Source organism: Desmodus rotundus, chromosome 5 (genome assembly GCF_022682495.2).
Source record: "Desmodus rotundus isolate HL8 chromosome 5, HLdesRot8A.1, whole genome shotgun sequence".
Classification (NCBI taxonomy): Eukaryota; Metazoa; Chordata; class Mammalia; order Chiroptera; family Phyllostomidae; genus Desmodus; species Desmodus rotundus.
In genome coordinates this window covers 127,706,015-127,724,672 of record NC_071391.1, presented here as the reverse complement: position 1 = coordinate 127,724,672, position 18,658 = coordinate 127,706,015, and the positions used below count along the sequence as shown (strand labels likewise).

At 38.1% G+C, this 18,658-nt stretch overlaps 1 pseudogene; it reads right to left on the bottom strand.

The window, feature by feature from the left end:
• Positions 1–2,199: 2,199 nt before the first annotated feature.
• LOC112298153 (LYR motif-containing protein 4 pseudogene) lies at positions 2,200–2,849 on the bottom strand (annotated as a pseudogene).
• Between the last annotated feature and the right edge of the window lie 15,809 nt (positions 2,850–18,658).

The following is an 18,658-nucleotide window of genomic DNA, read 5'->3' as shown; positions in this document are numbered from 1 at the left end:
AGAAGAGACCAGTGTTGGCAAAAGCAGGCCATGAGGAGCAAGCAGCGTAACTCCGAAGCTGGTGAGTGAAATGAAAGTCTTGATGGGTGGAGATTAGTTCAGAAGAAATGGGTGGGGATGGACAGAGTAAACAGAGCATTGGAGACTATGAAACCAGCCAGGCAACTGCTGTGGGAATATAAACAGGAGGTCAGTGGTTAACCTGAGGGGTATTTCCAAAAAAGCAGCTGTCAGACTCTGTGGTAAGTTAAAGGATAGTAAAAGAAGCATCCAAAAGGATTCCCATTTTTACCTCTGGTGAGCTGGAAGTCTCCAACAAAAACAGATCAGACTGGAAGGCAGAGGCAGTTTTTAGAGGGGGGGATCATATGTGCCTGGGGAAAGGACAGTTTGAAGTGATAGGGCAGTATCTCAGTGGGGTTAAAAGGTAGGCTGTTAGAAATTTCATCTTCTCAATACAGCACATCAGCTTGGAGACACCTTGCAGATCCCCTAGTGCATGTCCCTCATGGGAGGCTTATACAGCAAAAGTGAAGTGCCACTGTCCCACAGCTGGGTGACGGCAGAACCAGGGCAAGGACCCAGGCTGCTAAGGTGCAAACCAGGGTCTGCCCCTCCTTACCCTACCGGACCAGCTGGCACAGAATCTGAGCTTCGAAGATGTCTAAAACCTCAATTTGGGGGGGGCCAATGAGTAAAGTAGTTTATTTTCAGATGGCATAATTTTAAAAAGACCCAAGAGCATATAACATCACACATATTATATAACCATTCTTAAGCTTAATTGACAGAATAGCTCTACATATCACAACAAAGGTGATTTTTAAATATAGGAGAAACATATTTCACAGACATTAGGTATTTCTTACTGTTTTTATTTAAATGTCAAGGTGTCCCATTACTTTTTTCTTTCCTTTCTTTTTCTTTTTTCTTTTCAAAAAATTTTTGTCACATGTTCCTTTTAGGGCACTAAATTTGTCTATATCACTTGGAGAGGGAGGTGTTCTTTCACAATTTCTCTCAATGAGGCTAATAATAGGTGTTTCTTAAGATTTTTATTATCACTTTAGCCACAGAATCTCATCACTTTCTGGCATTAAACAGAGAGACAATGTGGTCACTAAACAGATTTTGCTAATCGCGGGTGTTGGAACTGTTCACCACCAGTGGGGTCAATCTGATTATACTTAACACCCCTTAAAACTTAGATTTTATTTGTGAAACCAATTTTTTTTCTTTATCTTAGACTCTTCTCCACCAAGGTTGTGTCACTGGCAACTACTTAATATTTCTAAAATTAGAACATTTTAAACCTTTCAGGAGCAAAACATTGGCCCAAATATCCATGAATTCATATTTAAACTTTCAGATAACTTTCTTTTTTTTAATCTCTGGGGATTTAAAAACAGGCTTTATGCATATCACTTCATTCACAAAATATTTACTAAATTTATAATATGAACCACAAATTATATGTATATAGGATACATCCATGAATAAAACAAAACAAAAAATGAATTTTACTCTAAGGAAGATACGAAACCGCTGTAAAGTTTTCAACCATGGAATATAGTCTCTCTTCCATTTTAAATTGGTTGAATTCTAAATAGAAAATAAAGGTGAATTTTATAGGATTTATTGATAGCTTGAATATAGGCTTGGAGACAAAGAAAAGTGTCAAAAGATTATTACCAAAAGATTATTCTCAGCCTAAGCAGTAGGAAGAATAGCATTACCATTTACTGAAGTCGATAAAACTCGGAGGATAGCTGGTTTAGGGAGAAAACTCAGAGAAATCTTACCAAGCTTTATCCCTGAATGATACTTAAATTCCTGTAGTCTAGACTGGAAAGTTTAAAACTTCCAGTTTTCCTTTACATCTCTCCCTTAAAGATGAGATCATAGAACAAATATGCAGCGGAACTCTGCTTCTACCCTCTATTCATGCTCAGCTGCTCGGCTGAGTAAGTCTGACTATTAATAGCTTCCCAATGCAGCTTTCCACACCTTACTATCTCCTGTCTCCCAGAAGGACAGGAAGAGAAAAATGATTATGTAATGTGTTTTCCTCTTCTTCCAAAATACAGTATTACCTGGTTTTTACTTCATTAATCTCTTCACACATTCCAAATCACTTGTGTCAGAGGGCTTTTTTGTTTGTTTGTTTGTTTCTATTCCGAATATATTTTTTTTTTTTTAGGAAGACAATTCTGTTTATTGTTAAGGACTAAGAAACAAAGTCTGGAGATGCTCTGTACAAGTGGTGATGAGCTACTAAAGAGGGGCATGGTGGACAGGAGACACAATAATACATAGCATTAATTTGAGTGAACACCAGCTCTTCATTCTAACACTTGAACCAAGGAGAGACAGCTGCCTTTTTTCACTAAGGCTGCAGAATAATGGAAACCTCACTCTATTTATCAGTTTCTACAGGGCAGGCTGAGCAAGAGGTTATTGTTTTAAGTTGATGCAAGAGGCCATTCGTGGTCTGTTGGGAGCCTCCATCCCAAGCACAGAACGGATGTGGAAGGTGGTCCACAGTTGCTGATTTTGGCTGGTGGTGGTGGTCTTTAGGTCTTGGGCTTCTCTTGATTCTCAATGATAAGCTTGTCAGTTGAATACATTTGGCCTATGTGGACCTGTCGATGAATCATTCCCAAGTCTCTTTTGGCTTTATTCACTAGAGTCTGAATTTCTACAGGATCTTTTACATTCTTATTTTCTCTGAAGGCATCTCTTATCCTCCTGATAGCATAAGTTCTGTAATTGTAGGCGCTGAAATGCTTGCTCTCTCTCAGCATCGCCCGGTACAGATCTAACACTTGCGCGTGGCTGGAGGCTGCCATTTTGGCTATTCCGAATATTTTTTATTGTGGTGACCTTGATGCCTTTCCTATGTTAAGAAGTTGCCTTACCCCTGGTTTTCTAGAATACAGATGTCGAGCAGGGCTCATATACTAATGCCTTATTGGGAGATGGAATCCTAGGAAGAGAGTAAGGGGGGAAAGGGCATGGCACAAGGAAAGAGGACAAGGAAACACTACATGCTGCATGAAAGAGCTGGCCAGAGTTTTATAAGAAAACTCATGTTAATAACAAGAAGAGGCCATATGAAGCCACCCCTTCTTGGGAGGATCTGCCCAAAGAGAGAAAGGGAAGCATATTTAATGGCAGCTTCTTCCTATGCTGTTTCTCATTGGTCAAGGGTCAGCTCACAAGTCTTTAATTTCTTTGCACCTCTGGGAATTCTACCTAGTCACTCCAGGTAACCACTGGGAAATGAGAGTCTCAGTAGGTAGAGTCCAGCTGGGATTGGGCACTGGAGATGCTAAATGGCTCCCACTAGAGCTAACTTGCTACAGGAAGAAACTGAGTCACAGGTAGCATGTAAGATGTGGACAACAGCCATGGCCAGGGTATGAAGACTATAAGAGCATCTTGAGTAGGACCATTCGATCTGAGAAGTAGAACAAATGACTAAGATCCAGGAGCTAAGTAACACTGATTATATCAAGAAAAATACAGAGGTTGGATCAGGCAGAATTCATTCCTTGTACTACCCAGACGTACACCTACTCTTGTGTGACCATAAGATGCCTTCCCTTCTATCCTGAGAGGATAGTTAGTACAAATCCAGTTCTTCAAAGAGTGAACTGTGGCAATATCCCAGAAAGATTTAATGAGGATAAGCAAAACAGATGAGATTCCCTGATGTGACTGGTTCTGGAACAACCGATACTTACCTTCTCCCTCTTCTACTGCCAACTTGAGATTAAGCTTTGAACATTCTATTGCTGCTCTTGCTTTGCTGTCCATTTCAGCAAGTACACATATGGATACCTTTTCTCTGACAATTCCATGCTGTCCCGGGGCCTATGCCATTTCAAAATGCTATCTTCCTCATTGATATCTGGGATCTGGGATCATCAATCTCTTTCAGCAGAGACAACCAACAAAGTGCTTCTCAAAATGCCTTCTTTATTGCCACAGTGAAGGCAGTATCTTTTGGGTCCTTCCTGGGAACATAGGCAGGTGGTAGTTTCTCAGATATGTTTTAACACTGCCAACTCCCTGTGACTTCCAACCCCTCCCTCAGTTCTATGCTGAGTATCCTGAAGTCTCCACCTCCTTTACCATTGTCATTGTTGTATCTAGTCCTCAAGGAGCCATAAGAGAAAACAATTATGACCAGCTTCAGGTATGTTTATCAGAATGTTACCACTAGTTTGAGTGAATTACCCAGTGTCAATGAGCTCTCCCCTATCCAGCCTTCTATTCCATCTCCCTAGATTAACACTCTCAAAACATACTCTCACATATATTTCCTCAGTTCCTGGCAGTACATAGGTGTCAGATCCTGCAATGTCTTTGGTGGCTAGGCTCTTTATTCCCACAACAGTGCCTCCTACTGTCCTGGAGGCAAGGAGAGACAATCGGAGTAAGTCTTAAAGAAAACAAGCATCAGTCTTCTTTAGCTGAGGGCATTGCCTGGCATTGAGATATGAGGAAAATTCTTTAACAAAGGAAAGCTGGGTGTCTCTACCAGCTAGAAGGGTTCAGTGGCATTTGAAGACTGAAGATTCTCCAGCTTCTAAACTATGATCCCAACACATGTTTCAGGGTTTCATTCTTTGCAAATCAAAGGGTGTGCATTCAACTTCATTTTGCAGCTCTGCCACCATCGTGATCAAGCTCTAAGCCTCACTGTTAGTTTAGAATGCCCTGTGCATCAAGAAACGGGAAGACCTCAGGCTTTCAAAGTGTGCTTTAATTTGGCCTCCAGTGCTGTTGAAAGCAGCCATCCAACCACAGTCATATAATTAGCACTGCTCCCACATTGATCAAGTGCACTAAATACTTGATCTTTCCATGCGCTGTCTTCCACCAGCACCTTAATCCAATTAACCAGAGGTAAAAGCTTTGATAACTGTGTTCATCATAGGTTCATACCATCTCACTTTCCAATGGCAATGTGGGAGGGCACTGTTCCCTTCAGGCAGGTGGACATCCAACTAAAAATTCCTATCCTGAGGAATTTTCTCCAGTTACAGGTGCCAGGTGCATTGCCCAAGTTTTTGGAAAACAGAGCCTGAAATAAAGTTTGCATGTGAATGTTTTATTGTGGGAGCAAAATCCCAGGGAATCCAGAGTATCCCTCAGACAAACACAGGGAATGTATTACCAAGTCTGCAACAATTTTTACAAGGAAAGAAACCTGGTTACTTATTCCCTTGATTTATCTGCCTTCTAGATACTGTCTTTCTTCAGTCAAATGTTCCTCTCCTGGACTTCCAGGTTGTTTTACTTGGCTTCTCCAGGTAGCTGCTGAGAAAGTAAAAATCTCCTTGGGCTTCATGGATTGGACCAAAACACTGCTTTGGCTTCAGTCATAGAGACTGCACTGGAGCTTTTGCTGAAATCTGGCCTTTGTCACACTAGAAGGCAACCAAAGGTGAAAGCAGCTGTGATAAGATCAGAGATGGTTGCCATGCTTTGTGAGCATGGGAATGACCTGTGTAGTCGCTGGGGCCACTCAGGTTAGGAAGCAGGCGGAGTGGCCAAGGCCAGAGAGGTTGACAGGGCCAAGCTAATCTGGGGAAGTGCATAAGCCGAGTTCAGTGAAAGAGCCATCATTTTGTAAATCTCTACTCAAGGGTACCAGCATCTTAGTGACTTAAATATTGGGCTCTTCACAGAAGTATGATTACTTAGAAGAAGCTAGAGAGCTAGAAGATCCAGGACCTAATATATTGTAGAATAAAGCAAGACTAACGCACCAAAGACCAGAAGTGGCGACCTAACAGAACATTAATTAAATAGAGATATAATAGAAAACTGCCACCAGTGAAAGTCAGGACAGTATTAAAAATTATTTGACACATCTATATATTAAAAAATCAAAAGCCAAAAGTAAGATGAAATGATAGTTTTCTAGATGCAAACTGGGAATACCCCTTGTTTGTCTTTGGAGGTTCTGAGCCTTCATAGGAAAATAACTGCTTTTGTAGAATCACCCATTCTCTGGGAACAATACCCATCTATCCCCTCTGATATTTTTCCTTTAACTATGATCTTCCCACTGATAGCAATAACTTAATGTCCAGCCTCTCCCTTGAAATAAATTTGACAAGGAATATCAGTTTCCTTATCCAAAAATAACAGTAACAACTGAGCTAGTCTGTCAATCACCTTGTGCAGCGTGGGGCACATTAAAATAATGTATTAAATACAAGGTTGATTCAATAGGCATGTCAGTGACTATTATGTGCTTAGTGAAGTAGCACAAAGAATTCCTGAGCATATTGTGAGAAGAGTGAGGGAGGAGGGGTAGACTTGGAAATATGATAGGAGAAGAAGAAAATGAGGCAGATTACATGTCAGCTTCAAGAAATAAATTAAATGAATAAATAAATACTGTTGTTTCAGGCATTTTAATCAAACAACTAGTGCAATTAGCTTTCTGCCTTTTCTAAATATATGCCTAGGGTTTTTTTTTTTATTAAAGTATTGTATCCTCTTGATGGGAAATAAAATAGCACAAATAAGCTTAAAAGAAAAAGCGATAGACTTCTGTCCATACCACTTCCATCCCCAGTCCCACCTCCGAAGTCAGCGTTTTATTTCTTCTGATGAATGTCCTCCCATCTCTAACTGATGTGCTTATAAGACATGAAATGACTTCATTAATTTTGATGCTATCTGTTGAATCGCTGCTGCGATAGACGTCTGAGTGCATCTGCACTGAAACCACCTCCACCTACACAGCCACTTCCTAAGTTTGCTAGTTTTATCAGTATTTTTAGTTTGTCTCTTAATTATTTATGAAACTCAAAATAACACACTCAAACCTGCTTCATAATCCATTGATGTTGAACAGTTTTTCTTGGCTGCCACTTTATAGGGCTGCTTCAGTCTTTCCACCTCACCTGTCTGTCCTACCTACACATTCTACCTTCTGTTATCTATACCTTTATTGTTATCTTGTCAAGATACCTTGGTTGGACTCCTTGAGATAATTATTTTTTTCAGAATTTAGAGCCCAACAAAGGGAAAAAAAGTGAACTTTACAAAGAGTCTGAGTCTTTCTTTCTCTGGTCACTAAGCTGTTTCTTAAGGCCCAGAAGTCTTAGAAGGTAGGATTTATTACTTAACATAGCACAGTCTGAAAGCAGATGCCAGTGCTTGAAATGTAAGCTTGGGAATGGCTCCTAGAGATCTGCTTTTGAGATGCCCATCAGTTTTTGTCTGCAGGAGACTCAGTTGTAAGCCTAACCTAACCCATTTTTGTCTGACCACTTCTCACAGCTGATTAGCACATAAATATCTGGCTGTCCTCAATTCCTTTAAAAGGTTCTTATTCCACCCAACTAAGAAGGGCCCTCCCTTCAGGATAGCTTGAGGCAGCGACAAGTCCTTGGCTTATTCTTGTTTCAATGATTGGCATCCTTGATGGAATTCCTTTGGAGTTGTGAAAGAACACAGCTTTTTGAAAATTTAGGGCTATCCAGAAAAAGCCCACTCCATCCCTGTCTTCAGCCTGTGCATTACTCTGCCTGGAGTGATAAGAAACTATGAACTTGAATACCCCCCTATGTCTGAGAAGCCTCCTTTCCCCACTGTGGCCTGCAAGGAGAGATGGCATTAAAACTTACTTTTATTCTTATCATACTCTTTGGGTCTGAGTCTGTGTAAAAATTTGTGTTCTAACCTCCACCTCTGGCACTAGACAATTCATCTTTATTTAGACATCTGGTAGTACTATTTACATTCTGTTCTGCAACATCAATCCAGTCATCTGAGGGTCATCTAAATGTTGTTTCTAAAAGTCGAAAGGCCATAAACAACATTTACATTATTATGATTACGTGAATATTGTTGATTGTAGAGACAAATAGAGGTTTATGATAACTGCTCTTTCTTATGGGCTCAGTGTTTTAACCTCTTTGCTACTCAAACTAAATATTACATGGAATCTCCTTCACCATACGCCATTAACTGCTTAAAATCATGTCATGTTTGAATTTGCTTTACATTGGGACAATTTTTTTATACATTTTGATATTTCTGGAAATAACTCATAGCTTTGGGTGACAGAAATATAAGCCATCAGTAATATATTTTTGCCTATTTCAAATTTTCTTTTTGAAGATATAATTTTGAGCAACAACTGATTTTCTTTATTATTGGGTATAGCTCATATTTCCTGTTATTTGGATTTAGGTTATTCTTACCATTTCTTATATCCCAAGTCCTCCTAACTTTTTCATTTTTCTTCATTTCCCTGGAGTTCATCATCAAGAATTTGCAGAGAAAATGTTCATTGGAAATAAAAATAAAAGTACTAATACAAGTAGAAATTATTTTGTCTTCTCTTCAAATCCCATTGATGACATGATTGACAAAATATAGAGTACTTGATCAAAATTAAATTTCCATCCAAACATTGAACTTGCTCTGTCTTCCAGCATTTATTCCAGTAAGAGAAGTCTGGTGCTGTTCTGATTTTTTCCCCTTGGTTGGCAACCTGGTATTTTTTTTAACATTTTTTGTTGTTGTTCAGGTACAGTTTTCTGCCTTTTTCCCCCACCCCTCTCCACCACTCCAGTCCTCCCCACCTTCCTCCCCTGTTTCCACCCTCCCCCCTTGTTATTGTCCATGTGTCCTTTATCATTGTTCCTGCAAGCCCTTCACCTTTTTCCCCTGTAATCCCCTCCCCTCTCCCCTCTGGTCACTGTCTGCCTGTTCTCAATTTCAGTGTCTTTGGTTATATTTTGCTTGCTTGTTCATTTTGTTGATTAGGTTCCTGATAAAAGTGAGATCATATGGTATTTGTCTTTCACTACCTGGCTTATTTAACTTAGCATAATGCTTTCCAGTTCTATCCTTGCTGATACAAAGGGTAGAAGCTTCTTTCTTTCTGCTGCATAGAATTCTATTGTGTGAATGTACCAGCTTTTTACCCATTCATTTACTGATGGGCACTTAGGTTGCTTCCAGCACTTGGCTATTGTAAATTGTGCTGCTATGAACATTGGGGTGCATAGGTTATTTTGGATTGGTGTTTCAGGGTTCTTAGGATATAATCCTAGCAGTGGAATTGCTGGGTCAAAAGGCAGTTCCATTTTTAGTTTTTTGAGGAAATTCCATACTGTTTCCCATTGTGGATGCACCAGTCTGCAATCCCACCAACAGTGCACTAGGGTTCCCTTTTCTCCACAACCTCTCCAACACTTGTTGTTTGTTGCTTTGTTTATGATGGCCATTCTCAACGGTGTGAGGTGGTATCTCATTGTGGTTTTAATTTGCATTTCTGTAGCTAGCAATACTGAGCATCTTTACATATGTCTCTGGACCCTCTGTATATCCTCCTTGGACAAGTGTCTGTTCAAGTCCTTTGCCCATTGTTTAATTGGGTTGCTTGTCTTCTTAGAGTGGAGTCCTGTGAGTTCTTTATATATTTTGGAGATCAAACCCTTGTCTGAGGTATCATTGACAAATATGTTTTCCCATACAGTTGGTTCTCTTTTCATTTTAATGCTGTTTTCTTTAGCCATGCAAAAGCTTTTTATTTTGATGAAGCCCCATTTGTTTATTCTTTCCTTTATGTTCCTTGCTCTAGGGGACATATCGGTGAAAATATTGCTGCATGGAATATCTGAGATTTTCCTGCCTATGTTCTCCTCTAGGACTTTAATGGTGTCACGACTTATATTTAAATCTTTTATCCACCTTGAATTTATTTTTGTGTATGGTGTAAGTTGGTGCTCGAGTTTCATTTTTTTGCATGTAGCTGTCCAGCTCTCCCAACCCATTTGTTGAAGAGGCTATTTTTACTCCATTTTATGCTGCTACCCCCTTTGTTGAAAATTAATTGACCGTAGAGACTTGGGTTTATTTCTGGGCTCTCTGTTCTGCTCCATTGGTCTGCCTGTTCTTATGCCAGTACCAGGCTGTTTTTATTATAGTGGCCTTGTAATACAGTTTGATATCAGGTATTGTGATCCCTCCTACTTTGCTGCACTGGTACTGCACTTCTCAAAATTGCAGCAGCTATTTGGGGTCTATGGTTCCATATAAATTTTTGACGTGTTCTATATCTGTGAAATATGCAATTGGTACTTTAATAGGGATTGCATTGAATCTATAAATTGCTTTGGGTAGTATGGACATTTTGATGATGTTAATTCTTCTGATCCATGAAGATGGTATATGTTTCCATTTGTTTGTGTCTTCCTTAATTTCTTTCTTCAGTGTTGTGTAGTTTTCTGAGTACAGGTCTTTTACCTCCTTGGTTAGGTTTATTCCTAGGTATTTTATTTCTCTTGTTGCTATATCAAATGGGATTTTTCCCCCTGATTTCTACTCCTGATGTTTCATTGTTGGTATACAAAAATGCCTTTGATTTTTGAAGATTGACTTTGTATCCTGCTGTTCTGCCAAATTCATTTATTAGGTTGAGCAATTTTTTAGCAGAGTCTATAGGATTTTCTATGTATACTATCATGTCATCTGCAAACAATGACAGTTTTGTTTCCTCCTTTCCAATTCCGATGCCTTTTATTTACTTTTCTTATCTGATTGCTGTGGCTAGGACTTCCAATAGTATGTTGAATAGAAGTGGTGAAAGTGGGCAACCTTGTCTTGTTCCTGATCTTAGTGGGAAAGATTTTAGTTTTTGCCCATTGAGTATGATGTTGGCTGTAGGTCTCTCATATATGGCCTTTATTATGTTGAGGTATGCTCCCTCTATTCCCACTTTGCTGAGTGTTTTTTATCATAAATGGGTGCTATAACTTATCAAATGCTTTTTCTGCATCTATTGATATGATCATGTGGTTTTTGTCTTTGCTTTTGTTTATGTGATGTATTGCATTTATTGATTTGCAAATATCATACAATCCTTGCATCCCTGGGATGAATCCCACTTGATCATGGTGTATGACCTTTTTAATGTATTGCTGGATGTGGTTTGCCAATATTTTGTCAAGGATTTTAGCATCTATGTTCATCAGCAATATTGGCCTGAAGTTTTCTTTCTTTGTTGTGTCTTTATCTGGTTTTGGGATTAGGATGATGCTGGCTTCACAAAAAGAGTTTGGGAGTCTTCCATCTTCTTGGGTTGTTTGGAATAGTCTGTGAAAGATAGGGGTTTGCTTTTCCTTAAATGCTTTGTAGAATTCTCCTGTGAAACCCTTTGGCCCAGGACTTTTGTGTGTCAGGAGATTTTTGATTACCAATTCAATTTCATGTGCTTTTACTGGTCTATTCAGGTTTTCTGCTTCTTCTTCATTGAGTTTTGGAAGATTATATTTTTCTAGAAATGTGTCCATTTCACCTAAGTTTTCAAACTTCTTGGCATATAGTTCTTCATAGTAATTTCTTACAATCCTTTGTATTTCTGTGGTATCAGTTGTAATCTCTCCTCTTTCATTTCTGATTGTGTTTATTTGGGTCCTCTCTCTTTTTTTCTTGATGAGTCTGCTTAAAGGCTTGTTGATTTTGTCTATCTTTTCAAAGAACCAGCTCCTGGATTTATTGATCCTTACAATTTTGTTTTTAGTCTCTATGTTGTTTAATTCTGCTCTGATCTTGGCTATTTCCTTCCTTCTGCTTGCTCTGGACTGTCTTTGTTGTTGCTCTTTGAGTTCTTGTAGATGTAGGGTTAGGTTGTTTGTTTGAAATGTTTGTATTTTTTTAGGTAGTCCTATATTGCTATGAACTTGCTTCTCAGGATTGCCTTCGCTGTGTCCCATAAGTTTTGGGTTGTTGTGAGTTCATTTTCATTTGTTTCCAGAAACTTTTTCATTTATTCCTTGATCTCATTCTTGACCCATTCATTGTTTAATAGCATGCTATTCAATCTCCATGAGTTTGAGTGTTTTTGAGTTTTCTCCTTGAGGTTGGTTTCTAGTTTCAGTCCCTTGTGGTCAGAGAAAATGCTTGATATGATTTCAATTTTCTTGAATTTGGTAAGGCTTTTTTTGTGACCTATCATGTGGTCTATCTTTGAAAATGTTCCATGTGCATTTGAAAAGAATGTGTATTTTGCTTCTTTGGGATGAAAGGCTCTATATATACATCAGTTAAGTCCATTTCATCTAGGGCGTTGTTCAGTGACACAATATCTTTGTTGATATTTTGTTTGGAAGATCTGTCCATTTTTTACAATGGGGTTGTTGAAATCCCCTACTATAATTTTATTGCTATCAATATCTTTCTTGAAGTCCTCCAAGATTTTCTTTATGTATTTGGGTGCTCCTATGTTAGATGTATATATATATATTTACAATGTTTATGTCTTCTTGGTGGATTCTTCCTTTGAGTATTATGAAGTGACCTTCAGGGTCTCTTTTTATGGCCCTTTTTTTGAAGTCCACTTTATCTGATATGAGTATTGCTACCCCGGCTTTTTTTTCCTGTCCATCTGCTTGGAATATTTGTTTCCAGACCTTCACTTTCAGTCTGTGTAAGTCTTTTGCCCTGAAGTGGGTCTCTTGTAGGCAACGTATGTGTGGTCCATGCTTTCTTATCTATTCAGCTATTCTTTGTCTTTTGATTGGAGCATTTAATCCATTTATATTTAAGGTTATTATTGATAGGTACTAATTAATTGCCATTTTTTCATACCTATGTTCCTTCCTCTCTCTCACTCTTTTCCTTCCTTTTCTTAAAGCAGTCCCTTTAGCATCTCTTGCAGAGCTGGTTTGGTGGAAATGTATTCTTTTAGACTTCTTTTGTCTGGGAAGCTCCTTATTTGGCCTTCCACCTTAATTGAGAGCTTTGCTGGGTAAAGTAGCCTTGGTTGCAGGCCTCTGGTTCTCATTTGGAGTATTTCTTGCCATTCTCTTCTGATTTGGAGCATTTCCATTGAGAAGTCAGCTGCTAACCTTATCAGGACTCCCTTCTATGTTACTTCCTGTTTCTCCCTTGCTGTTTTTAAGATTCTTTGTTTTGGAATTTTGCCATTTTAATTATGATGTGTCTTGAATTGGGTCTCTTTGGGTTCCTCTTGCTTGGGATTCTCTGTGTTTCCTGGATTTGTGTGACTTTTTCTCTCATCAGATTAGGGAAATTTTCCATTATCACTCTTTCAAACAGGTTTTCTTTCCCTTGCTCTTCTTCTTCTCCTCCTTCTGGTATTCCTATTATATGGATATTATTACATTTCATATTGTCCTGCATTTCTCTTAACCCCTCTTTGTTTTTTCTGAGCCTCTTTTCCTTTTCTTGCTCTTTCTGGGTGTTTTCTTCTACCTTGTCCTCCAGCTCACTGATCGGATCCTCTGCTTCATCTAGCCTACTTTTGATTCTTTCTACTGTGTTCTTCAGTTCAGAAGTTGTATTCTTCATTTCCTCTTGGCCCTTGTTGATAGTTTCTGTTTCCTTTTTCATGTTGATATAGTTTGCGGTGAATTCATAGTTTCCCTGTAGTTTCTAGTAATTCTCTGTGAGCTCCTTGAGCTTCCTGATAACCATTGATTTGAACTCAATTACCTGATAGTTTACTTGCCTCTATTTCATTTAGCATTCTTTCTGAGGCTTCCTCCTTTCCTTTCATTTGAGGATTGTTTCTTTGTCTTCCCATTTTTCTTATGTATTCCCTAACAAGAGACTCTTCTTCTTAGCCTCTGCTTCTTAAATTGATCTGTTCTGACTCCCTGGGTTTATGGTGTGAACTTCTATGGTAGAAGATCTGTGAGATTCAGTGGTGCAGTCACCTTGATCTCCTGAGCTCGCTGGTCTTGGGCTGTCGTTTATGTTGGCTCTCTGTATGTCTTCGTTTTTTGACTGTTGTTAAGTCTTTGGTGGGTCCTTCCCTCCAGCTGGTTAACTAAGGGTCACTCTGTCCACCACATTTTATATTCTGTTTTGCAGGTGTGGACAGGTTATGTTGAAGCTGATTCTTCCGTGTGTACAAGGTTTTGAGGCTTCTCTCTTGATCTTGTTCAGTGTTTGTTCTGGGTAATTTCTCCACCATTTAGTTGTATTTCCAGATCAGTCCTGGATTGAGGTTAGTGTGGCTTCCAATCCCTCCTTCACCTTCTTCCGTTGTTATCTGTCGGTGTTTCTTTGTTGATGGGTTTCGTCTTCCAGCAGGTATACTGGTGTTCATAGCTCCCACAAGTTCTCTGGAGTAGCAAAGTGAAATTTGTCTCACTGTCTCAGTTGTTGCGATGACCCCTCTTAGGGTCTAACTCTGATCTTTTCACAGTTCCAGGTTTTATTGTCTCACGTCTGATTTTTCAATGTCCTCTACAATTTTTGGTCTCCAATCTTCATATATGCTGGGATCCTGTTGGCTGTTCACTCTGTTCCTCAGAAGATTGGCTAGGTGTTTCACCTGTGAGCACAGGGAAGTGGACTCCACTCCCACCTATCTGGCTGCCATCTTCCATAATCTGCAACCTAACATTTTTCTTAACTTGTTTGCTTTTTTTCTTCTTTGAAACCTTTAGGATCATTTCTTTGCCTGGGTATTTACAACCTGTCCTCATTATTTCTTAAATATTGGTCTTTCTTATTTCAACCTTCTGAGTATTCAATGAGTCCTTTCACTTAAATACTGACATCTCTCTTTAATTTGGGGAAATGTTCTCTTTTTTTTTTTAATAATTTCCTCTTTGCAGTTTCTATGATTTCTTTTTGTGGAATCCTGATTTGAAAGATGTTGATGTCCTGAATTGATTCTCTGTCTCTTACATTTATTCTTTCTTTTGGGGGGTGACTTTTTAAATTAAGATATACTTTTATTCTTGTATTTCCCATCTCTATGCTCTTTAAGAATATTTCTTAGATACGATTTTCCAAAATGTTATCAATTTTTGTCATTTTCTTTGATTTCTTTATCTGAGTTGAATTTCAGGAACCATAATTTTGAGGTCTTTGTTATTTTAGATTGTAATTATTTTCTTATAGATGTCACATATTCTCAAATATCTCTGATAATACTAATTAGAGAGATTATTTTTGGTTTGTCTTTTAAATTTGTTATTGTTGTCTGGTATATCTGTTCCCTTTGAGTTTATTTTTTCAGTTTGTTTAATTTTTCATTTGGCAGGCTGTCCTCAAATATTTTGTGTTCTTTGGTTATCTGTTTTACGAATAGTGAAAGGAAGGCTGACTTGGAACTCTGTATGTACCTCCATGTGATCAGAGAGCCAGCCTTTATAAGGTTGTTCTCCCACTTGCTGACTAGGAAAGGCTTTCTTATTGAGTACAGACATCCACATAGATGGAGAAGCCCCAGATATTTTCTTTATTTTGAGAGGAACTGTCCATTTTCCCCCTGGGAGTAAATACATGCATAACTTCTTCCCTTTCCAAGTAGAGAGACTGTTACCATGTGATAAGATTGGAGGGAAAGACAAGTTCAATTGCTGCCTCTGCTTCCAGTCCCCCTTTTCACACTGGGTCTCTTTTATACATGCTATCTCTGAGTCCAGGGCTCTCTGGGGTCTGGGCCTGGAGGAGAAATTAGCTTTCTTATCTGCTCCACGAATAATCTAGGCTACAGATTTTGTTGCTCTATTTTCATCATTCCACATGTTTTTCATTCAGTTTCCATATTTGAGATATTTGTTAAAATCTCATCTACTGAAATTCATTGTGTTTTCATCATTGTTACTGCCTTCACTATTTTGGAATGATACTTTCTTATAGATTTATTATTATTTTCTTTCTCAAGAGAAAGAAAGACCAACATGCACTCCATCAGCCATCGTAAACGTGAACTTCAGCTATGCATAAAGCAACACAATCAAATTAGTTATGCAAATTTTATTAGCTACTAGCTAAATTGATTAGTCAATGAGTCAACAATTGTTCTATAGAAAATAAAGAGACATGAACCAAATTATAAAAAGGAATGGGTAAAACTACAGATTTTTCTAGTCACAAAGAAAATTTTAGTCAATATTTAGCCAACATAACCTCTCAGAATTTCCTGGACTATTAAAAACAATTCCTCTGGGAAGGAATTGTTTCAGGTGTGCTTCTTCCTGCCTGCTATGGGCACAATACCTAACACTTTCAATTTAATCATAAATCTTCAGGTTTTTAATACCCACTAGAGCTGTGAATTAATTTTATCACCTTTATTTCCTATTAAAACTCTGCGAGTCCTTATTAATGTCAAAATATGGCCCTTTACACTTAGGATGTCACTAATTTTGGGGGAAATTGATATACAGTTTTACAAGATAGTAAAAAGATATTATGTTATTTTGTGGGTTGGCTTGCATGTATAATTTCAATCATGGTGGTTCCTAAGAGGCCAATCATCTGTAATTTAGTGCAGATTGCAGTGTTGGAGCCTTTTGCAGACTCCAAGTTTCTTACTTTTGATTGTACTTGTCTACTTGATAAAAAGAATAAAAAGAAAAAAGGACATTCCTATCTTGTGTTTTTAAATTCAAATGAACTGATAATGCTGTTTGATTTTTTTCCCTCCTCTAGTGATGGGAGTCAGTCAAGGGTCTGAAGAAAAATATGTTAAAAAATAAGTAGATTTTACTGTTGTGGAGCCCTGGACATCTGTTATCTTTGCCAGTGCAATCATAAGCAAATCTTCTTAGGACTGCCAACTTAACTAGCTTATGTTTGGTGGCAATAGAGTGTGTTCAAAGACAAATGTGTCCCTGAAATTGGTCTGTAGTTTGGGTAGCCATGAGGTTGGTGGATATACTTTCTATTATTCTTTATCATTTTGTTTTTTTTCTTTCCCTTTCTTTCTTTTTTCCTTCCTTTCTTCCTTCCTTCCTTCCCTCCTTCCTGCCTTCCTTTTTTCCTCTCTCTCTCTCTCTCTCTCTCTCTCACTCTCTCTCTCTCTTTAGTGACAGGACAGTCATCTTAGAACAAAGCCTGTGTTTAATGCAGTGCTAAAAGATGTGGTAGAGGGTTTGGTCATGAACTCTTTATTACCTTAATGTCCTTCCTGACTCCTCTACCTTGTCGTCACTGTCTTGGCTAACTGGGCTGTGACTCTCTCCTGGAACTATTCCAGAGGAGAAAAGTAGTAAATGAAATTGGTTATAAATTCTTTGAGGCCAGTAAAAATTGAGTATTATTTGAGGTCCTCAAATAAAAACCCTATAGGATTTCAGCTTTTTTCCTGCTCCCTCTCCCCATTACTAAACCATAGAAGACAATTCTCATAATTAAAAAAGAGTCACCTTCAAAATGACTTTGAAAAGTTAGATCAGAAAAAGAAAAGAAGAAACTGCTTCCTATTTGTTACAAGCAGTACTTACATCCCAATGTCCTTTCAATGGAAAATAACTTCACAAATCCTTATAGAAATGTAAAGACATTTTCACTTTAGACTTATGAGGTTTATTTTTGCATGTATTGATATTCTATGCTTTAACATTTAATATTTTTCCTGTGCTTTTTACTTTCTTCCTTGGCAGAGTTCTAGAGAAAATAACTCTTCTTCCTGACCATTTCACTTCATTTCTATAGTTCTTCTACTCATCACTCTTCTTTTAACTTCCAGGTAATTCTTGTTTTTAGGTCAGTGACTCTTACCTCTTGCTTTTGGCTAAAAATATTAGAGTAGTTCAGTGTTTCTATTACCTGTGAACTGAATCATTTTTTATGTTTCACCCAAGTGTCTGCCTATATCTTAGCTCTATAAAGCCTTATATCCACTAGAAAACTACTGCCCCAAACCTTTTCAAAGATCTCTTGTTAGAAAATTCTAATCTGCCTTTCTTTATAAGTCTCTATAGTGATTCTTGTGTTTTGTTTTATTATGTATGTTGGCAATAAAGTTCTTCCTATCTCTGATGTAAAGTGAGATTAGTTACCAGACTCTAATTAAGCAGGAAAAAAATAAGTAACAATTCAGCCAAACTATAAGTAAGAAACTGGAATGATGCAATAACAAAAAACATGTTCTGGATACCCAATATCCATTCTCTTCTCCTTCCTCTCCAGCAATACTCTGATTTTGTGAAGTGGCAATCCATCTCTTAAGAAATTATAATTTTAAATTTAAAACAATTCACTTTGCTGATCTCTCACATAGCTAGGAATCCCCATGTAACCCAGTTCTGGCCAATTAGATATAAGTGGAAGCCTTCTGGATGGAGTTTCCAGTACAGATTTTTACAAGACAGAGACTCAGCCCTTTCTTTATCACTTTGCCTTTCCTCTTCTTGCCAGAAATAAAGATGCAATGACCAGAGATTCAGCAGCCATTTTGTGATCATGAAGAGAAATCCACAAACTAAGGCTGCCAGAGCAGAAAGATATAAGAAGCAACTACACCAGGTCTGGCACATTTATCTCTGGATTTGTTATAAAAGAAATTTAGAATCCTTATTTATTTAACCCATTATAGGTAGAGGCTTTTAAAAAATTACTTATAATACATTCCTTACTGGTATAGGGAGTAGAATTAATATCAGCAAGTCAACTGACATAACAAAAATCCTGCCTGAGTTCACAGGGTTTGCTGTTGTATAAGGCACCCTGTTTTCTTTGAGGCTTATAGATCCCGGAGGTGAAGCAACATTTCTGAACCTGTCAAAGCAATCTCCCTTACCCTCCAAGGCACTCAGTCTAACTAGTGTGGCCGAGAATTAGAACACGTTTTCATCTTTACTTACAGAGTTGACAAGCTCACCTTTTAGCTTTTTATGCCTTTTGCAGA